The following is a 27153-nucleotide window of genomic DNA, read 5'->3' as shown; positions in this document are numbered from 1 at the left end:
CTTAACAAAAATGCCTATATTTTTTCATAAAATAAAACTAGAAACTGTTGCCTAAAAGAAACACCGCAACCTGACTGAGTGCTCGTTGTAATGAGCGTGCCTGTTGTAATCTGAGTGGCAGGTGGCACGATGCCCGCCAAGTGTCCTTGCCTTGCTGCGTTCAGCAAGTAACAGCCATGAGCAGCGTGGCTTCCCGACAGCGGTCCCTCTGCTACAAATATCAGCGCCCCTTTGCCTGACTCACGGACTATAGTGCCTTCTGTGCAAATGCTCAGTCCTTCTTGGCTACAAAGCCTGTGAAAAGTTACTTTATAGCTCAATAGTCCTGCATTTTTATTTGTATGAGTCTTACACAATTCTTCTTATGGTTATGCCTAGTTTGTTGCTATTGTGGGTGAAATTCCCCTCCTTTAGATTTTCTCACTGATATTGTTGGGCTCAGGGACATACTAAACAAACCTATGGCTACCGGGGGAATGGGAGTGGGGAGGGATAAATTGGGAGTTTGAAATTTGCTGATGCTAACTACTGTATATAAAATAAGCAAATTTCTTCTGTACAGCTCTGGGAACTATATTCAATGTCTTGTAGTAACCTACAGTGAAAAAGAATAAGAAAACAAATACATGCATGTGTGTATATATACATATACATATATATATGACTGAAACATAATGCTGTATACCAGAAATTTACACATTGTAACTGACTAGACTTCAGCAAATAAATAAGTAAGTCCATTGTGAGCCTAGTGTGGACCTGGGTGAGGGGATAGAAGCGATGCTCCCAAGTATCTCTGATAACGAATGACCATCAGCCACAAGGCAGCATCAGAACTCAAAAGGACCTTGGATAATTAAAGAAGTGTTAGAAACAAAGGATACAGTGTTGAGCGGAGCAGGTGCAACACAAAACAACCATGACAAATCAATTTTTCAAAAAGAAAGAGCCTGTGGCTATACAAAAACATATCAGCAAAACATGTAGGGTCAAAGTGAGCAACTAGCTGACTATGAACAAGCAATGAATCCCTGCACTTTTTTCTGATCTGTAAACTGGAATCTGGTACGTGAGAGCCGCCAGGCCGGCTCCCTGGTGTGTTCGGTGCTCGTGGGACCTGCACCATGACACACACTAATGCTGACAGCCACCACTTTAAGGGCAATGTGGAAACCTCAGAACCTAAGTTGACGTGACAAACACGAGGATGCATATAAAGTTTAAAAAAAAAGATTAGAGGATGGAATTACAGAAAAGATAGAGGAAAGATCCTACAATAAAGGGACAGAGACCAACAGTGGCCGTGTACACTGATGACAAAAGCTAAAACAGGCTTAACCTGAAACTTGAAGTCTTACCATAGATGGTAATGTTTTTGGACAGCAGGTTTATTAATCATTAAAATGGATTAACACACAACATTGTCAAATATCCTGTTCTGGAAATGTAATTTATTGAATTTTTCTACTGTGCTCCTCTGTTCTAAGAATACTGACAACTCCAGTGACCTCAGGCTGTTTTGAAGATGCCAGTGGCTCAGCTATCCACAGCTAAGAAAGTAAATAATTCACCTTGCTCCTGAATACAAACAAAAGGACTTTATAGTCCAGCCAGTGAGTGACTGGGAAAGAAGAGAGTGTTTATCTTACAGTGCTTAGCAGAGGAAGGACACAGGGTGTTTGTTATACCCAGCAACCATCCAGGTCTAGCCTTTGGTGTCTGCTGTGTTTCATAAGAAAAGACAAGGAGAAGCAACTTGGAGAGTAAGGCAGGATCTTGTTGGATCAAATACAGTCCTACCTCCTAACCAGCTTAGAGAACAGGCAGAAAAGAGAATCCCAGCATCTGAGAAACAAGCCCCCAGGGTTTTCAAACTGATGCTAGTAGGGAAGGACAAACTCATATAAAGAGGACTGGGACCAAGGTATGTGAGTTTAAGGTTGGTACAACCTCTTAGAGAAAACATTAAGAACTGGTAGGGAAAGGCAGCAGCAGTGCTAAAGACGATGGGAGAACCTAAAGCATCATCCCACGCTCCACTCATTTATTTTTATTGCAGTAGAGTCAGTTGCAGTGTTGTGTCAATTTCTGGCTTACAGTATCGTGTTTCAGTCATACACATACATACGTATATTCCTTTTCAGATTCTTTTTCATCATAGGTTACTATAAGATACTGAATATAGTTCCCTGTGCTATACAGAAGAAACTAGTTTATCTATTTTATATATAGTAGTATCTACAAATCTTGAACTCCCAATTTATCCCTTCCCACCCTCTTTGCCCCCTGGTAACCATAAGTTTGTTTTCTTTGTCTGTGAGTCTGTTACTGTTTTGCAAATGAGTTCATCTGTGTCTTTTTTTTTTTTTTCAAGATTCCACATATAAGAGATATCATGTGGTATTTTCCTTTCTCTTTCTGGCTTATTGCACTTATAATGATGATCACCAGTTTCATCCGTGTTGCTGCAAATGACATTATTTTATTCTTTAATGGCTGAATAGTATTCCATTGTATAAATATACCACTTCTTCTTTATCCAGTCATCTGTCAATGGACATTTAGGCTGCTTCCATGTCTTGGTTATTGTATACAGTGCTGCTATGAACATTAGGGTGCAGGTGTCTTTTTGAATTTGAGTTCCCTTTCGATATATGCTCAGGAGTGGGATTGCTGGATCATATGGTAAGTCTATTTTTAGTTTTTTGAGGAATCTCCATACTGTTTCCATAATGGCTGCACCAAACTACATTCCCACCAGCAGTGTAGGAGGGTTCCCTTTTCTCTACACCCTCTCCAGCATTTATTGTTTGTAGACTTATGAATCATGGCCATTCTGACTGGTGTGAGGTGATACCTCATGGTAGTTTTGATTTGCATTTCTCTGATAATTAGCAATGCTGAGCATTTTTTCATCTGCCTATTGGCCACTTGCATGTCTTCACTGGAGAATTCCTTCTGCCCATTTTTGGCTTGGGTTGTTTGTTTGTTTGTTTGTTTGTTTGTTATTAAGTTATATGAGCTGTTTATATATTGTGGAAATTACACCCTTGTCAGTCTCATCATTTGCAAATGTTTTCTCCCATTCTGTAGGTTGTCTTTTCATTTTCCCATGCTCCATTTAAAAATAAACAAGAATATACCTTTTCTTTAATGGTGAATTCAGAATTATTTGACACATGGCCTCTTGAACTGCCCTAGGTCAGTACTAACGTTTTTATTTGCCTCCTTCTAGACCTCTACAATGACCATTATTCAATTTTTTGTACATACCGGTATATTTTCCTTTCCCATTATCCTATATGTTCTTTCTTTTGTAATACACACTCTTTTCTTACTTTAGACTTATTTTACAGTTCATTACATTTATGCTAATGACTGCTTCTGATTGTCTTTAAACTTAATCTCATGAAAATATGCAGACAGGTCTGTAATGCAAACTGACTTCCTAAACTGGCTGTCTTATTCTTTTCCTATTTATGTCATTTCTTGACATAAAGATGGCTGCACTAGCAGTGCAGAGCAATGACACTGGATGAGAAGTTGGAAATATATGCAGAAGAGTCAGTCTAATACTCACAGAAGGAGATTATACCCCTATAGTACAAGGGTTTGAGTTGGGTTGAGTGGGTTGGAACAGAACATGTGCTCCCATCTTGAATACAGGAAGTAATGTTGTTTTCCTTCTATTTTCCTTTTCAAAATTTTCAGGACACATCCTTAGGGTATCAGATTAATGCTGACCTAAGACAGTAGAGAGAGGCTTCCTGTTCTTGCTTCCTGCTGAGAACGGATTTTTACACATGGATAAATTACAGGATGTCAATGCATCTTTTCTGCATAGATAACAGTGGAACACTTTTGTTTCTGCTCACAGGGAGTCCTTGGTTTGGTCTGAGTTAGGTTTTAATCATTTTCAAAACATTTTATGAAAGCCCCAAATTTTACAGTTAATAAACACTACTAACAAGATATTATTTTAGGGCCATTTTTAAATGATAATTATCAATTATTATATTATAACAATAATACCATATTTAATAGGTCAATGAAATCTAAAATTATTGGATTTGAATCATTTGAGATTTGGCAGGAACAGTTACTCTGAAAAGTTAAAGTAGATCACAAGGGGCCTTGTATGACATACAAATGGATTGGACTTTTATCTGGGAGGTAATGGGGCGCCACCTTAGAAGAAATGGCTAAATTTGATTTGCATCTTAGAAATGCACTTCCAAGGGCAACATGAAAGACAGATTACAGACAATGGAGGCTGGGGACCAGGAAAGCGTGTGAGAAGGCCTTTTCAGAAGCCCAGACAAGATAACAAGCATTTGAGGGAGGACCCTAAGGCAATGGCAGTGAGGAATATGAGAAGAAAACTAACCTGAGACATGTTTGAAGAGTAGTTTTGACACAACTAGTTGAACAATTAGACAAGTGAGGACAATTCTGAGGTTTCTGGCTTGATCAGTTAGGTGGCTTGTGGTGCCAATAACTGACGTAGTACAATATGGAAGGACAAGCAGATTTGGGGAAAACAATAAAAATGAACTTGGTTGAAGATATGCGGGGTTTGAGTGGTTGTTCATTAGAAATACCGTGCTAATTCGGACAATGGTGTGAGCAGGACGCACATGTGTGCACAGGCAGGAGCCTAATTAACGGGCGGGGATGGGCCGGCCCACGCGCGAAGCACTGGCCCCCAGCCGCCTCCCAGCCCGGCATGCCTGCAGGTGCACCCCAGCCCCGCTGTGACCGTGGCAATGCCGTGGCTGCACGGGCATGTGCTCTCAGCACTCTCCTCTCTGGGTGCTGAGAAACACGAATGACAGAATCCCTGGGAATCGATACTGCAGGGGCACTGCTTAAACTCCGGTGTGTACAAAAACACCCAGTAAGCTGGCTAGAGTGAGGATGCCAAGACCCAACCCCAGATGTGATTCAGTGACGTGCTGCAGGGCTCAGGAGTACCCATGTTTAAAAAGCCACTCCCTCGGTGTTTTTTATGCACGTTGAAGTTTGAGAAGCTCTTGAGGGGGTCTAATTAAAAAGGGAGTAGAAAAAAGTAGCCAGAATTTTGCGTATGTGAGTTTTGTCTTTAAAATGACCGCATATTTCACTTGAATCAGATTTTTTCTTTTGGTTTCGAAGTTCCTGGTTTTAGTCAAAACCTTGAGATTATTTTTTCCTGGAAAGGTTTATAACAAATAAATGTGCCTGTTTTGAGTCATAACAGCTTATATCCCTAGGCTTAACAAGGAAAAACACAATCCAAAGTTAAAAGCAAAAAGAGCAGTCAAAAGCAGCCAGTTTACAAAATTTGAAAATGACTAATTTAAAAATTTTTGACTCATTATGCTTAATGAAAAGGGTGCTGGACTTAAATTCAAAAAACCTGCATTACTTGGCATCAGTACTAACCTTGAGCAAGTCCTTTGATGTTTCCAGGACTTTATTTTCCTATTTATCATAAGAGAGAGTTGAGTTGGAAAAGTCTCACAGGGTTCTGGGTGAAACTGAAGTGTGGTCTTTTAACTTGTAGGTTGAACCAAATGAAAATGATGGCATTTAGCCATTTTGACCTACAAAAATGGCAGTTTCATATGGTTCAACATATCTGGGATGGAGCTGACCCATTAGGCATGACCAGCCCCGTGGGCTCTGCATCACTCCATCCCAGTCAGCTTGCTTTATTTTTCCCAGCTACAACTAGTCTTTCTCCACGGCCACAAGCAGACCCACCTTTGCATCCTTCAGGCTCTGTGATTTTAAATGGCATTAACTTTTTTTGCCTCTAAATTGAAAACTCACATAGAAGGATCGCAGTTGAGATGGCTTGAGTCGTACCCTCACCTCGGCCAAACGCTGCAGTCAGAGCATTATTAAGTGGCTGGAAATGGATTACTTCCCTCCCCTGGGGACCAGAGGGGTAGACCAGTGTGAATGGCAGCCTTTAGTCCCCTAACGGAGGTGGGGTACCGAACAGACAAAACTAGATATCCTCCAATGTCTGTGTGTCTCTGGGTGTGTGTGTCATGACTTAAATTATACTTTATTCATTGAAGGGAGACATTATGAGCAAACTAAGCCAGAAGGAAGATTTGAATTCAAAATCTTTGTGGCCTGGGAAGTTATTGTCTTCTTTTGAATCTATTTTCTCATCTGAAAAAATTATTATAAATACCTCAAAGGGTTATTGTGGGATTATATTAAAACGTGTGTGTGAAACTCTTGAAAATCATAAAGCACTATAGAATTTAAAGAATTTTCTGCTCAGTAAACACCAATTGAGTGCCCACTGTGGTTGTGAACTTTATTAGACACTGGGAACACAAGGATGAATACAATGTGGTATTTTTGCACTACGTAACATCACAAAGTATTAGGGTAACATCCAGTATGTAAATAAGCTCAGCACATCTTAACTTTTAAAACATTTAAAATAGATCAGATACTCGACAGTTGAGTCAAAGAGGACAGTAGTTTAACCAAGGCAGGGATAGTCAATATGTTACAAAATAAAGATATTACTCAAAATTTGAACGTAAAATGAATTTCTTTAAAGCAAAACTTCCACTTGTTTGACCTCTATTAACAACACTATTTCATTCTGCTCACCTCTTCAACAAATAATTTTTTCCTCAAGATTAACATTTATTGCCTCAAAACTGGCTTCTCTCAAGATTAGTCCTGTCACTTGGATGGTATTATGCTAAGTGAGGTAAGTCAGAGAAAGACAAATACTGTATGATATCACTTATATGTGGAATCTAAAAGTATGAAACAAACTAGTCAGTATAACAAAAAAGAAACAGACTCACAGATATGGAGAATAAACCAGTGGTTACCAGTGGGAGAGGGAAGGCAGGAGGGGCAACACAGAGGCTAGGGGTTAAGAGGTGCAACCAATTATGTATAAAATAAGCTACAAGAATATATTGTACAACACAGGGAATACAGCCAATATTTTATAATAACTACAAATGGAATAGAACCTTTAAAAATTGTGAATCACTATACTGTACACCTGCAACATATAACATTGTACATCGACTATACTTCAATAAATAAATAATTTAAGAAAATTAAATTTAAAAAAACTGATCCTGTAGCTGGTACTCTGTTTCTTGTCTCTATACACACTTAACCTGAAAAGAGCAATTTTTACCACATAGTTTCCCTCACACACTATCTTCAAACTATTTCCCAAACAAGTCAATTTTGAGCTTGATCCATGTTGGTATTTATTTTTATCTCTTTTTGGCACAATTCTCTTATTAAATTATGTTGTCCCACCCAAGCTCTTGCCTTGGGAAAGGGCTGGTAAAACTGAGATGTCTTCAAAGGGATCTTGCAGTTCTCCAGCTCTTCTGAGTCTAAAATTATCCAGCATCACTCGGGGCCGTCAAACATTTCTCATAGTGGTTTACATTCCCGTCATCCTGAAACACGTTTTGAAACATGACTTATAAAAAATGTTAACAAGATTAAACAACAAATTGTAAGAGACTTTTCAGGAACTTCCTGCCAAAAAAAAAAAAAATTGCTTGCTCTGCACACAGTTTATATGCCAATCACATATTTAGCATGAACTGGCCACACTGCAACGAGTTCCCATTGCCACTAGAGCTGTAAAAAATTCTCAAACCAAAGGCTAGCTCAGTGGTCATAACGCCACTACTTACTGCTGGTACTTTATGCCTGTTGCCCAGAGTTTTATCATGGATTCCTAGCCCACTCTGCTTGAAATTCTTTGCCTGGCTTTGCTGTTTCATTTCTTCAGGAAATATTCACTGGGTAGGTGCAAAATCAGTAAGGTACAGCCTTTGCCCTCAAGGCCCTTGCAAAGCAGTGGAGGAGACAGAGAACTGAAAGAATGATTACGATATAGGAGAGATGAAGGACCATGGAAGTATGGTTTGCATCTGCCTCCTTGTTTCTTCAGGAGGTTCTGCCCCAGCTCCACTGGCCTGAAAGGGCCAATCACATGAGTTCAGGGAGGGGCAGAAAACTGTCCCAGGCCAATCAAAGGCCTCTTAGAGCTTCTCTGTGGGAGATAGAAGGGGAGGAGTATCCTTATGTGGACTTTGTATCACAAGCCCCAAGTGTGGAGCCTGAAGCATGGTGGTGATTTCACTACTCATGCTAAGTGCTAAGTGAGAGAGAACAAATCCAGGAGAGCAAAGCTAGCACACCAGGAGGAACAGAGGAAAGCAAGACCTGAGAGACTGAGAAATCCTTGCTGATCCCTGGATCTGGTATCAGCTGTCACTTCCCCAGACTGACCAGTTGTGTGTGGCGGCAGGCAGTCCTGGGTCAGTGTGGTGGCTTTATAATCACTGGGGACCCAGGTTCCTCCTGTCTGTCTGCTCTGCGTTCCTTAATGCTGACTTCTATCCTCATACGGCAACTGCAGTTTTAGACGTACTTCTCCTGTAGTCCCTATCATTTATTAATGTCTCCCAAACACTGTTCTGTGCCAGCTGTCATTTATCCTCAAGTTTACAGTGTTGTTTTCCTTATGCTCTGCCTACTTCACTCATATGCACAACCCACTTAGCCCCTGGAGGCTCTGAAGCTATGGTCCCTGATCAAACTCCAGAGGGATGTCTACTTAAATGCATCCCTACTGAACTCAAGCAAGAAGTCTAACCACTGCCTCCTTGTAAAAGTTTTGAAGGGAAAAAAAAGGCCCAGCAAGGGCAATGTTCTCAACTCCAGGTCATGGGGCGATGGTGCACCTACCTGCTGTGAAGGGTACCGGGTGTATCCTGATGACTGTTAACTAGCTATGGGTGTGCTCTGATTGATTGATTGGGGGGGGTTCTGGGAGCAGAGATCATGAGGTTTTTATTTGTTTACATTTTTTCCTATATTCCTAAATTTCAGATTTAGCATGTAGGAGATTAAACTACAGCAATAGAAGTGCTAAGTGCCCGAGGTTACAGATGTGCTTTTACAGTCTGCTGACAGTGCTCGCTTTTTTTCAGAGAAGACTTAAGGACATTCCTATGAAAACATCATTTTCTTTCTCTTGCATTCTTGTATGCTTTATAAAGTGGGAAGAAAAAGAGTCAGAATTACTGGTTAATTCAAACACTGACACCTATTTAAATATATTCATAAGTGCCTCACATATTTGAACTTCATCCATTATGTGTAGCAGCAGCAGCAGAATGAAAGTGTAACCCCAAAGCAGACAGACATTATGGTAAAGTTTGAATGGGACAGGGAGTAAGGGCCACTGCCATCACCAAACACGCAAGTGATTTCACTGTACATGTTAAGCACCAGGCGGGATTAGCTTGTTGGCCAACTGGGGCCCTGTGTGAACTTTAGTATATGTCAGTAGACTCTTGAGAAAGAAAGGCACAACTTATGATTAAGAAGAGAAGACTGAAGTTAGGTTTAGGGGTGAGTGTTGTAGGTGAGGGGAGAAATTGATCTACCTCTGAGACAATGGCTCACTCAGTCCTCTAGTAATTCAGAAGGTACAAGCTGTAAACACAGGGGATCTAAGACTAAGTGACAATTTCAAATCAAAGATGGTGCTGCCAGAGATGTGGGCTCTGCTACAAGGTTTGTTGTGAATAGAAAAACAGAAGGAATCTCGGTATCCAGGTGTAGCTGCTAGCCCCAAATGATGAGAAAAAGAAAACCAGCTAAGAAAAAAATGCTGGAGGGAATCTAGAGACAAATTCGACGGTGGTATTGATAGCAGTAAGCAGATGCTAGCAGCAGAAGAGGGTGCAGCCAATTTTGTAGGAACAGCTCATCCCCAAACCCTGTGATTTGGGAGCATACTTAGCGAGAGAGATTGTGAGCCTATGAGATTGGCATTGTGACTAGGAAAGTGGCCTTAGGAAGAAAACTGAGGGATGGATAAAAGAAACACTAATGAAGTGATAGACAAGACTTGGCAACTGACAATGGGTGAGCAGGATGGGAGCAGAGAGGCAAGGGATCAAAAATCACTTTATTTTAGGCCTGAATGACTAGAAGAATGAAAATACTCCCTAGAAATAAAGAAACCTGACCAAGAGACAATTTCAAGGGGAAAAGTGTCCAGCTCTAGATAATTAGAGTTTGAAGTGGATGAGAAATGTCCACGCGGAAATCTTCGGAATATTTAGTAGGTGTTAGATGTGAGGCTGCAGTTAAATGAGAGAGGTCAAGGCTAACTTTCTAGATTGGGAGTTCTCTCTCAGTGATTTTAGTGGAGGCTGGAAGAGTAGAGGAGATCACTGAGGGAGGTGTTTGGGGCCAGAGATTGACATGTGAGGGTGTCTTTACCCTTGTCCCTACATGCTAATCTTAAATATGTAGAACAAAGACATTTAATTATTGCCTTGAACTGGTGATCATTTATTGCCTGTCATCTGAGACATAACGCAACGGGGTACTCAGTTTGAACTTGAAATTTCAAAATTAGATTAATTCAATCAAGAAATTTAAATATTCAGAGTGAGAATATTTGATTCCCAGAAAGTTGCTCCTTACTTGTGTTATAAACTAAGTCTAGTGTCAGGTACATTAAATTTTCAGCTTGCTAGGCAATACTGAGTGCATATGTCAGTCTTTGAAACTAGAGGATCTATTGCAGTATATTTTTCAAGGAAGAATTTCAAGATTATTTCTGAATTTTCTTAATTGTGTGGCTTTAAGTTAGATAAATAAAATATGCCTTTTCAAAACTAGTGTTAAAGAGTTTAGTACACTGTATAATCTAAAGTGTCTGTGTTAATGTTTAATTGTATAAAGAACATTATGCAAATATTTAATTGAATAAGGAAATAAAATATTATTAGTGATGACTTAGAAATGAGTAATTAGGAAGAGGGCCACAGTAATAAAAAGTATATTTCAGAAGCAGCACACTGGGGATATGTCCTTTTCACAGCAGCAGAACATACAGATGGTGTTCCTGCCCATGAAAACGATTTGAAATGAAAAGGTAGGAATAAAAAGGGCCCTAAGTCCTTTAAGTAACTTTAATACTAAATACTACATTCTATGTATTATACAGATTGAATAGTCTAGGGGTGGATCAAATAAAATATATTCCTAGAGAAAGCCCTATCTTCTGTAGAGCAGATTGTAATCTTTTCTTCCAAAATCACATATAAGAAGGAGCTTTGAAGCCAGTGGATCAAGATGGCAGAGCAGGGATATTCTGAGTTCACCTCCTCCCCTGGACACACCAACACTACAACTACGTATATAACAGTTATCTCTGAGAATGACCTGAACTCTAGCAGAACAGACTTTCTACAACTAAGGGTATAAAGAAAAGGCCACATCAAGATGGGTGGGAGGCGCAGAGATATGGTCTAATCAGAACAAGGCAGAGATGCCCAGTGCAACCCACAGGCGGAAAGATTGCCGCAACTGTGGAGGACTCCCCCGAGGAACAAGGGGTTTGAGCCTCACACGGGGCTCCCCAACCTGGGAAACCTGCACCAGGAAGATGGATCCCACAACATCTGGCTTTGAAGACCCAGTGGAGCTCATGTCGGAGAGAGCCAGGGGGCTGTGGGGAACTGAGGCTCTGGTCTTGAAGGGCTTGTGCACAAATTTACCTGCTCCAAGTCCCAGTTTGAAAAGCACATGGATCATATCAGAAGGAAATTCACTGGCTAATTTTAGAGCATGTGCCGGAGGGGCAGGAATGTGGTAGAACTTCCTCCAGGGGTGAGAACACTGGTGGGCACCATTTTTTAAATTCTCCTTCCACCTAGCTGGTACAGCACTGGCAGGTGCCATTTTTGTCACTGTCAACCTAGCTAACACCATGCACTCTGTCCTGCATTCCCCCGAGGACAGCCCTGCCCAACATGCCTGCCCTGGCAATATTAAGAAAAAAGAACAAAGCTGGAGGTATCATATTCCCTGTTTTAAACTGTACTACAATGCTATAGTTATCAAAACTGTACGGTACTGGCAGGAAAACAGACACATAGATCAATGGAACAGAACAGAGCCCAGAAATAAACTCATGTTTATGTAGTCAATTAATTTATGGCAAAGGAGCCAAGAATATACAGCTGGAAAATGTAGTCTTTTCAAATAAATAGTGTTGGGAAAACTGAACAGCTGCATGCAAAAGAATGAAACTGGACTACTTTCTTATTCCATATACAAAAATAAACTCAAAATGGATTAAAGATTTAAATGTAAGACCTAAAACCATAAAACTCATAAAAGAAAACATAGACAGTATGCTCATTGACATTGGTCTTAGCAATAATTTTTGGATCTGTCACCTCAAGCAAGGGCCACAAAAGCAAAAATAAACAAATTAGATTACATCAAACAAAAAAGGTATGCACAACAAGGGAAACCATCAACAAAATGGAAAGGCAACCTACTGAATGGGAGAAGGTATTTGCAAATATGTTTGATAAGGAGTTAATATCCAAAATATACAAAGAACTCACACAACTCAATATAAAAAAAAAATCCAATTAGAAAGTGAGCAGAAGACCTAAATGGACATTTTTTCTCAAGGAAGACACACAGATAGCCAACAGACATATGAAAAGATGCTCAGCATCACTAATCATCAGGGAAATGCAAATCAAAACCTCAACGAGATACTTCACACTTCTCATTTGTTCCGATGGCTGTTATCAAAAAGACAAGAAATGATGAGCATTGGTGAGGATGTGGATTAAAGGGAACCCTTGTGAACGGTTAGTGGGAATATAAATTGGTATAGCCACTATGGAAAAGAGTATGGAGGTTCTCCAAAAAGTTAAAAATAGAACTACCATTCCACTCAGCAATTCCACTTTTGGGTATTTATCCAAAGAAACAAAAACAGTCATTTGAAAAATATGTGCATTTCAAGGTTTATTGTAGCATTATTTACAATAGCCAAGATAAAAGAGGAACCTAAGTGTGGCATCCATAGACGAATGGATAAAGAAGTTGTGATATATATACACAATGGTATATAGCTCAGCCATATAAAGGAATGAAATCTTGTCATTTTGCCACAACATGGATGGACATGGAGGGTATTATACTACGTGAAGTAAGTCAGACAGAGAAAGAAAAATACTGTATGATTTCACTTATATGTGAGATCTAAAAGACAAAACAAATGAACAAACAAATCAAAACAGAAACAGGCTCATAGATTTAGAAAACAAACTGGTAGTTGCCAGAGGGGAGGAGGTTGGGGGATGGGGGAAATAGGTAAAGGGAATTAAAAGGTAAAAACTTCTAGTTATAAATAGATAACTCACACAGATACAAAGTACAGCATAGGAAATATAGTTAATAATATTGCAATAGCTTTGTATGGTGACAGATTATAATTAGATTTGTCCTGGTGATCACTTCATAATATGTATAAATGTTAACCACTATGGTGTATCCTTAAAACTAATATAATATTGTTATGTCAACTACTTCAATTAAAAATTTGATTTTTAATTTTTAAAGAACAAACTTTGCTGCATTTTATCCAAAGAGAAAGATTTTATTACTATAAGGTATATGTAGTCAGTAAATAAATATTAGGTGAATATTGAAATTATGGCTTCATCTGTCTGAAACTTTGCCCTGAGACTGAATCATTTGGTCAGGAGTCAGAAAATAAAGTTTCTGGGCTAGTCCTTATTTGCTGTATTCTAGCTTTGAAAGGTCTCAGCTTTCCTTAGACAATGAATCAACAAAAACACTTTTGAATGACTACGTTGAGTAGGTGTAACAAGGAGAAGAGAATAACCCAAAGGAAGGATTCAATATGGTACCCACTCTCATCGAGGACTTGACAAAAAAACCTGGAACGAACTTAATGGTATCTCAAATCCTAATTTTCCAGTAACTGCCTCAGTCTACTTATTTGGTTTCCGTACATGTGTTCCACCTCCATCCATCAATATGTGGATTTTGGTACCCATGGCTGGATGAGTGAGTGTTAGCACTGAGAGAGCATGGGCTCTGAAGCCAGACGACTTTCGAGTCCTGGTTCTGCCTCTTACAGCTTGGAAACCTTGGGCAGTTCACGCGACTTCTCCGAGCCTCAATTTCCTCACCTATGAAATGTAAGTACTAGTTTCACTTTATAGGGTTGTTAGGAAGATAAAATATACACATTCAGAATAGTATTTGGCATAAAGGTTTATTACTGACATAAGAAATACATTCAATCCATGCAAATACACACGTAACTCATACACATCATATTTTATTGTATGTGATGGTTGGGTGCCAGTGAGGATACTGGTCAAGGCAAACAGGTAGACAGAAAGAAAACCTTCACTTCAGCCTCAAGGAGCCGAACTGAGACCTAGTACAGGAACTCGGGAAAGAGGTAAAAATGGATGTTTTTTATTTAACTTCTAAGCTCTACTGTTGCTTCACTCTTGTTCTTTACTGCTTTACTCTTTGTGGCTCAACTAAACAGATGCCAATACAGTCATACAGAGAAATACAAAATAGCGCAACACAGGCAGAAAAACAATAACAATAAAGTTGCAGGGGTAATTTCAACTGAAGCTGGAACTCAGATCTTAAAATCTGCCTGTCTGAAATGAAAATGAAGAATTTTCTTTTCTGTACCTTGGCTGATCATACTGATCAGGTCCACAGGATAATTCAAATTAAGGAGTAAATGAGACCCCAAGACATTCTCATGATATTTAAGAAAATTGAATTTGGATCATATGTCAACAGAATGACAATTTCTGGACAGAGAGAGTGAATGTCATCCAATTAATCTAACTCTAATATATACATATATCTGTGAATTGTTTATTTTATTTTCAATTGCCAAATGTAAAAATCAGATAGTTATTCTGTTGTTCAAGTTGAGAATGGAGAGCTGACTTAAATTTGACTAAAAAAGGATAAATTTGACAAAAGCAATAATTTTAAGATTGTAATTTATGGATTAATAACAATTAATTACAGATGGATTTCTTTTTCTTTTGCAAACTTTGAGATTAGGATTGCTCTCTTGAGGTGGGTTAGGTACAGATCACCTTAGAATTATACATTTTTTAAGTATATCTATACATGGACAAAAGAAATTCAAACCCTGAAATGAACTGATGCTGAGCCGTGGGATATTACCCTCATTCTACATGTCTTCCTTCACCAGTCCATTGCAAGTAATTTCTAACCATGTGGGGTAAAGAAGGAGGTGTGTAGGGGAGGGCAGGGGGTCTATGTCAGGGGGGGGAAAATGATGGTATATTGAAAAACATATTCTGCCACTTACAGATATAACTACCATTTGTCTCCAAGCTACCTCCATCAAAGAGACCACATCAACATCACAGCAAGTGCAGAAGGAATGAACGTGAAGAAAACCCCATCACATTTCACATCCTTCCCAGGAACGTCCTGACTTTCATCCACTAACACTGCCTTGGACAAAGGATGTTCTGTATGAACTGCATACAGATAACAAGTCTAATCTGCAACACTTTGAGTTAGCTTTGCTTTTCATAAAAGGTTTTATAGCTTCTGGCCTCATTTACTTTCTAAAGAAAAACAAATCAATTGAGTGTATTATTACAGCTAAGAAATTTAAATTCTTTCAGCACTTAAGGGATAGGAGAAGGCCCAAACTGAGATCAACTTTCACTCGGTACCTAGGGCAAGTAAAACCGGCGCTAATGGGAAACGATTCACTCAGAGCTGTCATCACTAGCATTGCTAGTCTGTATCACAAGCCAGTGGGAGGGGAAAAACGCATTAGAAGGTTAATAGCTTTAGAACGACAGTTCAAAAGTGAATATTTGAGGTAATGTAAAATCTGCTAAATAATCAACAGCCTGTAAGAAATTATTTGCTTTATTATTCTGTTAATTATATGCACATAATGCCAAACCAGGAAGTTGAAAATGAGAAAAGTCAGCTTATCTACTGGTTTTACTAAATATAACTAGCTTTTAACATTGTGCAGTGAGCTATAACATATTACATACATATTACATAATACATAATATATTACACTCACAATAGAAATAATATCCTTTAAAATAACTGACTGAAAAAAAGTAAAAAATGAGCATTTATTTCCCCATATTTCGATAAGCCTCTGTGTGTCTATGTTCCTTTGTCTATAGACATATTGATGAATATATTACAGTGAATTTCAAATTTTAATATGGTTTGATCAGTATCGAAGACTATAATGTAGTTAGTTAATGTAACATTTTATTAACTGTCTCTGTACAAAGAATTATTTTTGAAATGCATTTCAAGTTAGGCATTCATTTCTTAAGTGAATAATTACTTACTCCAAATACAGATTTTATCAGCATAAGAAAACAGCAAAACGGGATATTGGTAATATAGGTAACCAATTTACTACTATTTAAGAAGAATTTATACTAAGACAAATATAGCCTGGAAAAAATCAAAAGCATGTCATGTTCTTTTGAGTAAAAGCCCTTAAATATGCTTATACCTAAAGTAGGTGGTATAAAACCATTGTCTCTCCATGACTACAGACTTTAATGAAAACCTAATTTGCAAGGTTGGTCATTTTCATTCTTTGTTTTACTATGGTTTAGTCTGAATTGCTTTCCATTCTTAGCACTAAAAAATAGGAAGTGTTTTTCTATGTAGCAAATGAACTCATGAGAAAACTCTTGAATATCTTCTTTGCAGCCCCAATTTCAAGTCAATAGATTAAGTGCCCACATTGTTTGCCGCTAAGTCACAGCTGTCTAAATTGCTTCAGAAACGTTTAGCAGATTGCTTTATAGCCGGATGACACAGTTTGAACCACAGTTTCTTGAATACATCTTGCTGAGAGCTTATCTCATTCAAATGATGAAGGCAGCTGAAGCATGGTATTTGAATCATCCACATTTTGTTCTAATAAAGAAGAACTTTAGGAAGCTCTAGTTGTGATAGGCAACAGAGTAAAGCAATTGAAATGTGGATCTGATATTTTACACCATTCAAACTGCTTGCCTGCGTATGTGTGTGTGGTGATAAGATACTTTAAAAATAAATTTTCATTTGGCAAGAAGCTTACAGTTAAACTGTAAAAGCAATACACAGATCATGTGAATTACCAGTGTATAAAAATAAATATGCAAATGACTGCAATACTCTTTTCCAAAATAGCATCGTTAATAGGAAACCCTTCCTAAGAATCCTTATAAAGTGACATATTTTAAAGTCATTTTTATATCTTGTAAGTACTTATAACTAGCAATTCTTATTTTTAATTAGAAAATACACATCTTTCTAGCCATACCTGAATAAACTACAGGTATGAACATAAAGAATAGACATATACATATACTTCTACTATAAACTTTAAAAAATTTTATCAATCAAATAAGTTCTTATTACGAACTTCCTACTCATAATGAGCTTTGCTGAAGAGATTACAGAATTCTGATATATATATATTTTTTTACTGATATAAATATATATATATATTTACTCAAGAAGCATAAAATCTACTTGGAAAATAGAAGAGTGAATATAACTGAGTCCTTAGGTGTGTGGTTTACAGATACAATCCCAGTAAATTGTAGTACTCCATAAATATTGTCAAATAAGTGAATTATATACAAGCTAAACTTTGTTTTTAACTGATTACTTAGAGAATGTAAACTGAATACCTCAGAAAACTTCTATCAGGGACAAGTTTGAGAAGAGGGCTTATCTAAGCATCCAGCTTGAAGTGTACGTTCCCGTTATCTGTTGCCACGCATATTTACTGCTCTCCCATCCCCGAAACAAACAATTTTATTATGCTCACAAATTCTAAATTCAGAAATGTGGACAGGGCATAGGCGGGATTCTCTCTTCCCATAATGTCTGTGGCCTCAGATAAGATGATCCTAACAGGGGTGACTTGAATGAACAGGGGCTGGAATAGTTGAGACTAGAAGATCTGCTACCAGGACGGTTTCTTCACTCACCTGTCTGGTGTCTGGGCTGGGATGACTTCAAGGCTGGGGTCAGCTGGGACCGTTGAGCGGAACACTCGCATATAGACGATCCATGAGGCTCTGGCTTCTCACAGGACAGTGGCTGGGTTCTAAGAAAGCTCAAACTGAGAGGGAGTATTCAAGAGAGCAATTGTTTTCTCATAGTAACACTTGCTATGAGTCTGAAAGAATTTGTTTTTGTTTTTTTAACTGACACAATGTATACTTGCGCTAGGGACCAGAGAATCTGATAGTTGCAGATTTGGAGCTTGCCTTTTAAAGCCTGAGAAGCAGAACACTTTGCTGATTACAAAACTCAATGACTAGAGAGTCTACATGACGGATACTGTGAATTGTGCATCAAAATCCCGTCTGTCCCTCTTCAGTGAAAGAGTTGCGGCTTGGTCCGTGACTAGTCTGAGAGCACACCTCTCAGCCTCACTTGAAGGTGTGTGGTCAAAGCCTACACTCCCCCAATGGAACAGGAGCAGAAATGATGTGTGTTAATTTTGAGCTTGGGCCTTCAAACACAGGACGTGTAATCCCCCATGCTCTCTTTTCCTTCCAACAAGGTAGGTCATGGAGTTCCTTGACCCAGCTACAACCAGGCAGCTGAGAATAATGCCGTACTGGACTGCAGAGCAGTAAAACAGAAAGCCCTTGAGTCTCTCTGCACGGCCTCACGGAGCAAAGCCAGTCTGATAACGTGGACTGCTTATCTCGTACAGTCCTTGCGTATGAGGGAGGAACAAATTTCACTGTTCTTTAAACCACCACGTTGTGTCTCTTTGTTACAAACGTTTAGCTTTACCCTAATTCAGATAGTGGATGCACATTATTGAATAAAAGCTGGGTGATGAAGAAAAGATCGTGGGGAAAGTCACCTCCCTGTTGTCTACTTCCCAAACCCTTTGAAATGTTTGGTACGACCAATATTAAGTTCTTTGTACCCAATAGGTTTTTATCACCATTTTACAGTTGCAGAAGAGTTTCCTCTAGAGGAAATGCTAGGAGTAAAATGGTTATGTTTTACATGATTTTTTTCATACCTATATTCCTTTTTCATTTTGACAAAGACCAATTTTTCATGTACCACCCCAATGTTTCATTTGAAAAGTCCAGAAGCTTATAATTACTTTGGCATGGCAGTAGATCTTAAACTCTGGAAACACACAGATCACATGCCCACATGCAGAGGAAATGTATTAAACTCAGCATCATCAGAGGCAACCTTATAGGTTGGAATAGCAGGTCTCAAAGTGTGGCACAGGGGGTCTGTAAGGTCAAACCTATTTTCTTAATAATATTAAGATGTTACTCACCTTTTTCACTTTTTTTATTGAATTATAGTCAGTTTACATTGTTGTGTCAATTTCTGGTGTACAGCACAATTTTTCAGTCGTATATGAATATACATGTATTTGTTTTCATACTCTTTTTCACCGTGGGCTACCACAAGATCTTGTACATATTTCCCTGTGCTAGACAGTATAAACTTGTTTATCTATTCTATATATACCTGTCAGTATCTACAAATCTCAAACTCCCAGTCTGTCCCTACCCATCCCACCCCTGGCAACCACAAGTTTGTATTCTATGTCTATGAGTCTGTTTCTGTTTTATAGTTAAGTTCATTTGTCTTTTTTTTTTTTTTTTTTAGATTCCACATACGACTGATATCATATGGTATTTTTCTTTCTCTTTCTGGCTTACTTCGCTTAGAATGACATTCTTCAGAGACAACCATGTTGCTGCAAATGCCATTATGTGGTCATTTTTATGGCTGAATAGTATTCCATTGTATAAATATATCACACCTTCTTTATCCTGTCATCTATTGATGAACATTTAGGTTGTTTCCATGTCTTGGCTATTGTAAATAGTGCTGCTATGACCATTGGGGTACAGGTGTTATTTTGAATTAGGGTTCCTTCTGGATCTATGCCCAGGGTTGGGATTGCTGGGTCATATGGTAAGTCTGTGTTTAGTCTTTTGAGGAATCTCCAAAGTGTTTTCCACAGTGGCTGCACCAAACTGCATTCCCACCAGCAGTGTAGCAGGGTTCCCTTTCCTCCACACCCTCTCCACCATTGATCATTTATGGACTTTTGAATGATGCTCACCTTTTTTACTTTTATTCTTCCACAAGTGTAAGGTAAGAGTTTTTCAGGGGCTATGTGACATGGGCTGAAGTCATCACTCTGATGGCTAATGAGATGTGAACTTGTGTATTTCTGTGTTTTAAAAACTCTTCAGTTTTAACTTCTAATATGGTAAACATCAGAAGATACAACCCACACAAAAGCTCTTTGGAGTCTTCAATAATTTTCTTTTTAGTCAATGGATTTTTCATTTTTAATTATTAAAATGTATTATGGAATATTTTATACATTCCCAAAGAACAAAAATTTAACCAAAGTCTGTATGCTAAGCACCAGCTGGGTTGCTGAGTGCAGACTTTATTTTACTTATATTATGTAATACATATGTAATACATAAAATATCTGCCTTTTTGCAACAAACAAATGAATACCTGAAGACTAAATTTTTTTATTGAGGTATGGTTAATATACAATATTATATAAGTTTCAGGTGTACAGTATAGTGACTCACAATTTTTCAAGGTTTTATCCCATTTGTAGTTATTATAAAATATTGGCTATATTCCCAGTGCTGTATCATATATCCCTGTGGCTTATTTATTTTATACATAGTAGTTTGTACCTCTTAATCCCCTCCCCCTTGCTGCCCCCTCCTCGTTCTCTCTCCCCCTGCAACCACTTGTTTGTTTTTTATATCTGCGAGTCTGTTCCTTTTTTGTTATTCTCACTAGTTTGTTTTATATTTTAGATTCCACATATAAGTGGTATCATACAGTATTCATCTTCCTCTGTTTGATTTGTTTCACTTAGCATAATACCCTCCCAGTCCACCCATGTAGTTGCAAATGGCTCATTCTTTTTTATGGCTCAGTAGTATTCTGTGTGTTTGTGTGTGTGTGTGTGTGTGTGTGTGTGTGTGTGTGTGTGTGTGTGTACCACCTGTTGACAGACACTCAGGTTGCTTCCATATCTTGGTTATTGTAAATAATGCTGCCATGAATATTGGGGTGTGTGTATCTTTTCAAATTAATGTTCATTTTCTTCAGATATATACTCAGGAATGGAATTACTGGATCACGTTAGTTCTATTTTTCAGTTTTTTGAGGAAACTCCATACTGTTTTCCACAGTAACTGCACCAATTTACATTCCCACCAACAGCATAGAAGGGTTCCCTGTTCTTCACATAATTGCCAACATTTGTTATTTGTGGTCTTCAATAATTCTTAAGAGTATAAAGGGATCCTGGGCGTTAGAAGAAAAAGTTAACTTCTCAATGGAGGTTAAAACATAACTTGCCATTACGTCAAACACAGGAAATTCCAGATGCTACCACTCGTTCAATGCTAAGTGCCAAGCCAGGAGAGTGGCCTCTTCTCATGTCGGTTTCAGGAGGACACGGCATATTTTGGGGAGAAATTTCCAAACAATCTTCTATGAAATAACAGCTGAGAATTATAAGGACCATGAGTATGGTCCAAGTCTAAAAGCCTGGGAAAGGAGCAGAATTTGCTTGTTAACCTATTGAGGGTAGAAAAAGAGAGGCAGACCCAGGACTGGGGTGAAAGGCATCCTGTCCTGCAGTGTAATCCCTCTTACACATTTGGTACCAAGTTAATGAATTCATAAGTGCCTGAGGACAGTTGGTGCTGGGGGTGACTGGTGATGGGTTGAGCTTTAGGTCCACGCCAATACAGGCAGAACCAAGGGCCATAGGCCATGGGGTGTGCTGCAGGCGCGTTTGTGGAGGCACAGAGAAGCAGGCAAACATTTGTAAATGACATGTCAGAGCCCCAAACATTGGACTGGAGGAAACAGTCTCTTGACTTCAGAGGCTATGAAACTGGGCTTTCAAGATAAGCCTACCTAGCAGACAGTGGTCCTAAAATATTTCTGTAACACATAAATAAACATACATACACACGTAATAGCTACTCATAAGAGATACTTTCCCAGGCCATACAGACACATGGACCCTCTTTAGTGGCTTTAAGTCTAGCAGGAGAAAAAGACTGTATACAGTGACTCCACAAAGAAGAAATTTAAGTGCTCAGATTATCAACAAAGTACTGTGGGAAAGAAGGTTCATACTGGGTTTAATATATACTTCATGTTTATAATTTGAACATTTGCTGGTGTCAGAATCGTCAGGGAATAAGTGGACTGGACAGAGAGTGAGTCATCCATCCTTTCTGCTAGAGAAGAAAGCACTGGTTACACCGTGTTGCTTGTCCTACCTCCTTCTGCCCTAGAGCCAGAATGGTGGTGCCACTTCTCCTCTGATGGTTTTCATCTTAGCTTCACGTCTTAATGTTTGTTCTAGTGCGATGCGCGTGTGCGCACGCACACACTCTCACACACGTTAGCTTAAGCAAAAAGGAAGACTTACTACGGGAACACATGAAGCACCAAAACAAAGACTAGAGTAGCTAAACTTCCCAGACGTCTGGAGCAAGCAAATGGTAAGACATTGGGAGCCATTGCTTCCGCCATCCGGGCGCCACGCAGTCTCTCACCTCCACTTCTCTTTGCACATCACTAGATTCTCCTGTCTTTTAAACCTATTGGCGTCTCTCCATTTCCAATGCCGTGACCCCAGTCTGAAGTACTATCATTCTTTGCCTAGAAAACTGAAATGGCCTCCTCATTGTTCTCCCCCAGGCCACTCTTGCCCATTTCTAATCTTGTGCTCACCACAGCCAGTGATTTGTTTTAAAAAAATGGAAAATGTATTCGGTGGTTTTCCATTGCTCCTGGGAGAAACATCAAATTTTAAACATGGTGTGAAACTGGATGACTATTCACCTCCAGTCTGCGCCCATCATTGTAGTGTCCTTCTCTGTCAGAGGATTACACAGCCTTGCCCCTTGCTGCTTCCAGGCATGGCAGAAGTTTGGCTGATGAAAAGTGAGAGAAATGTGAGTACATACGTCAAGAACCAGTGGGTGATTTACCACTGTTCTTTTTCTTCCACCATGACAATGGCAAAATTCCGGACAGGGACTATACTGTTAGCCTCAGTCCAGAGTGAAGATGACATGGAACATAGCCTGATGGCCACGCAGCATGAAAGAGAAATAAATCTTGATGCAGGCCACTGAGAATTTTTGGAATCATGTGTTACTCAGCATAAGCTAGCCTATCCTGACACACATGGTCTATAAGCCCTTGCTAATTGCTCTGTGTCTTTGCTATAGCTCCACTGGCCTACTGGCCTTTCGGTACTTAAATAAGATGCTCCTTCCCGTCCTAGAACATTTATTTATGTCATTCTTTCTCCTTGGAAAGTTTTTTACACTCTTTTTTGCTCAGTTAACATTTACTCACCAGTGAGATCTCAGTTTAAGTGTGAAGTACTTAGAAAAGAATTCAAAGTATCCTGAGTTCAGAGTACCCTGAATTCACCTTTGTCATTACGTCTCTTTAACTAAACTATAAGCTTCATGAAGACAAAGACCCAGTACGGCTTGATAAACATTATATTCCCAGTGACGGGAAGGAAGGACTTCTTGCCTCTTTCCAAAGAACAGATTTTTCTGCTTCTTTGTACACGTGGCAGAAAATGCCCATTTTAGCCCTAGAACCACAACACCTCCCACTTGAGGGCCACCCACTGATCTGCATTCCAATATTTCATTTCCAAATTCCTGGAGAATCAAGTTAGCTAAACTTAGACATGTTCTGTCATGGTCCATCCATGGTTTGCTGAAAGATCCCGGTTAAGCCGAAGCAGCATGGTTACCAAGACTTCTTTTCCAGTGATGGGGCAATTCTCAGAAAAGGGGATGTGGGCTGAGCAAACACCCCAAAAAGTATCTGCTACAGTCACTATGGCTTACTATACTGGGTTCTTGATATTTAATGATCAAAATTATTCCCATAGAGCATGCAAGGGGAAAATCCCTACAAAGGATTTCGGAAGGAAGAAAAGGGTGGTAACCAAGTAGCTCTGGTTCTTTCTCTCTGAGTTTGCCTCTCCTTTGGGAATCTCTTACTTTGATGACCACTCCTACTTTAGTTTGATCCTTGGGGATTAAGGGGTTATTCTTGTTTTTTTAAACACTAATATTGAAGACAACAACAATAACAAAACAAAAGCAAAAAATACTCCCCTCAGATTGATAAATCAGTGAAAACTGTAAGAGCTCACCATTGAGAACTGCCTTAAGCAAACTGGTGAGAGAACATTTTCCTCCAAGTTTTAGAAGCAGTGCATTATTTTGAATTTAATTTGCATAATTTTTGATTATTCACACAATAATCAATGGTGTGAACAAACTTTACGTGTATTATCCAAAAAGAACATATTTCCCTTGATTCTCCATAATGCTGTTGGGATAAGTTAGAATTTTCAGAAACACTTTAATAAGTATTAAGAATAAAGGAGAAATTTAAAATATGAGGCAATGGAAACCGTGTGGCTCCCAGAGTAAAGGTTTCTAACCCTGTCCCTGGATATACGGTTCTTGTCTCACTTCACTTGAGATCCAAGGGAAAAGAGAAGCCTTATCATCTGAGTATCTGAATGTCTGTTTCTTGCAACAGCACAGAAGACAACAAAAATAAATTAAGTTCAGGTCTACTAGGATTTTTCCTGTAACATTGCTTCCTTCTTAAAAAGGAAAATATAACACTTTCTAATTATTAATTAAAACTATTTCTATATGTTTGGTCATTTCTACTTCTTAAAGACCTTTAAAATATCAATGAAAAATCTAAAAAGCTACCTGTAAAACTAGTGACACATCAGATTTTTTTAGGTCTTTAATTTCTTACATGAAAATAAGTAAAAAAAAAAAAAACCTTCTTTTTAATTGTTAATATAAATTAAAACATAACTTAAGGTGAACTATACTTAGGAGTCCCTAAAAACATTTGCAAATAGGGGCTGAATACAACTCATCTGAATCCACATGATACATGTTTCTATTAAAACGTTTTCAAGCATGCTTCATTTTGATAAATATATTTTATGTCCTATTACTTCTTTTTTTTTCCCCACTAAACAAAGACTGTGAGCGGGATAGTAGTTTTCAGCTTAAGTTAATTTACTGTTTAAACCATCACATTTCCCAGATTCTCAAGCAGTTTCTATTTTGTCTTGGCTCCTTTTGTATTGTACTACTTTCCCCAACATAACTAAGTTCAGAAATCATTCCTGTAACTTTAAAAACCTTTTATGCTAGTTGCTTACATTTACATGTGAGCAATTTAATATAAAATTAAAATTGCTATCAATGCTTGTTTTAGCACTAGAAGTGTGTGAAGTTTGAAGTCTTTTTCCATGGTTAAAAAAATTGAAGCTGTAATACTTCAAGCTCAGTTTAAATTAGTCTATTTTAAAGTGATTAGAGCAGCATGGTGTAGGTTTAAACAAAGATTGACAATTAGGAGATTTAGATTCCAGTTTCTATATCCACCACTAAGTAATAATGTTGCCATGCTCCTAATTAGTTAAGCAAATTATGGCTTATTTTCCTCTACTTATAACAAGAGTTGGACTAGACATTTTAAGTCTCTTCTAGTTTTAAAATTCCACAGTACTAAAATGCGAACATTTTTCTTTTACTTCTACTTTTTTTTTTTTTTTAATAGAGGTACTGGACATTGAACCCAGAACCTGGTGCATGTTAGCACACACCCTACAACTGAGCTATACCCTCCCACCTAAATTTATTTTTTAAAAGAATGCTCATTGCCTATATTTCTAACTCCTTATATAGGTACTTTTTACTTACATCATTATTAAGCATTCTGGAGTAAGGCAAAGGAAAAGGAAAAATAAGCAATGTGTATCTGCATTCATATAGTGCCACTGAACTGTATATTTAAAATTGTTAAAATGGTCGATTTTGTGTTACGTATATTCATCACACACACAAAATATATATGCATATATATGTGTGTGTGTATAAATATATGTCTGAGTGCAGTGGTCTCCTAATGTTTTGTGACTACCTTTTAAAACTGCATTATAGTTGTTTGCACACAAGTCTGTTACTCCAAAGGACTCAAGCATTCCAAAGACAAGGACTCTTTCTAAAACCCTAGCTGTAACTCCAAGACCTAGAACACTGGCTTTTACCAGGGAGGGCATTTATATCCTGGCTTTTCCAAGTGTTGTTATATCATGTACTTTAATTATCATTTCCAACCAAGGCAATGTATTAACCATATAAAGTTTTAAATTTTTTGAAATACTCAACAGAAAAGTTCTTTATCACACGAGGTGGAGTTCAGAAAATGTGGTCACAGAACTCTAGACCTTCAATCAATGTTTGTCAGACAGACGCATTGGACTTTATGAGACAAAAAGGTAAACATATGGCGTGTAAGAGTTCATGGCAGTAAACGTCTCAAGAAGTTTCCCAACTAAGTCATTCTTCAAGCAGCTATCTAACTAAACAATCCCTATCACTTTCTCTGAGTAGCTTTTAACAAAGCCCTTGTATCTCAGCCTCAAATAATCAAAAGTTAAGCAGTTGCCTAGGATATCCACTCACTGCTTAGACAAAACAAAAGCTATGGGTTGAAGGCTTTATTGACATTCCTGAAAAGTGTAGTGTCATTTCTTAAACCCAAACTTAGACTACTTAGCTATATGCTACTAATAGGTTAGCTTGGATGTTTACCACAGCAGGGAAAGTTGGCTCTCTCCCATTCGTGGGGCTGATCCTGCCCCGCCTCCGTCACTTTAAATTGAGTTAAAACAATTTAAGAAGCCAGTTAATTAAATTCTAAACTCAGTGGAACACTAAAACCCAAACCATAGTCGTGCAGAGCTTGGGAAAAGGCATCTTAAAAAAAGCTGCACTCATACTTGCCAGCGATTGCAGCCACTAACACTTCTTGTAAAGCACAGACCACCCCGCAGCTCAGCCAGCTGCGCACCTTGCTGATTTCAGACGCAGCTGGGGGCGGGGGCGAGCAAAAGGCAGGGTTAACTGCTTGGATTAATGCGAGGGGGTGGGGAATCATCTGTAAGGTTTGAGCCCCAAAACTCTTTGGGCTGTGGAGGTTAAAAACGGGTCCGTCCACGTTAGGCCTAAACTTCGGCAAGAAAAGAGAAAGCGGCCCCGGGGGAAAAAACAAAAACCAGCGACCAGACTCCCGATTCCCAGCGTCCACGGCGGG

The 27153-nt window shown here is 38.6% G+C and overlaps 1 long non-coding RNA gene across 1 annotated transcript; it reads right to left on the bottom strand.

The window, feature by feature from the left end:
• Positions 1–6302: 6302 nt before the first annotated feature.
• On the bottom strand, positions 6303–20626 carry LOC141579558 (uncharacterized). The gene is made up of 2 exons (XR_012511134.1): positions 17910–20626; positions 6303–7445 (listed from the first exon to the last, which is right to left on the bottom strand). It is a non-coding gene; the product is annotated as an uncharacterized LOC141579558 (long non-coding RNA).
• Between the last annotated feature and the right edge of the window lie 6527 nt (positions 20627–27153).

Source organism: Camelus bactrianus, chromosome 13 (genome assembly GCF_048773025.1).
Source record: "Camelus bactrianus isolate YW-2024 breed Bactrian camel chromosome 13, ASM4877302v1, whole genome shotgun sequence".
NCBI classification, from domain to species: domain Eukaryota; kingdom Metazoa; phylum Chordata; class Mammalia; order Artiodactyla; family Camelidae; genus Camelus; species Camelus bactrianus.
Note: the sequence above shows the minus strand (reverse complement) of the source record. Positions and strands in the feature narration are given on the sequence as shown.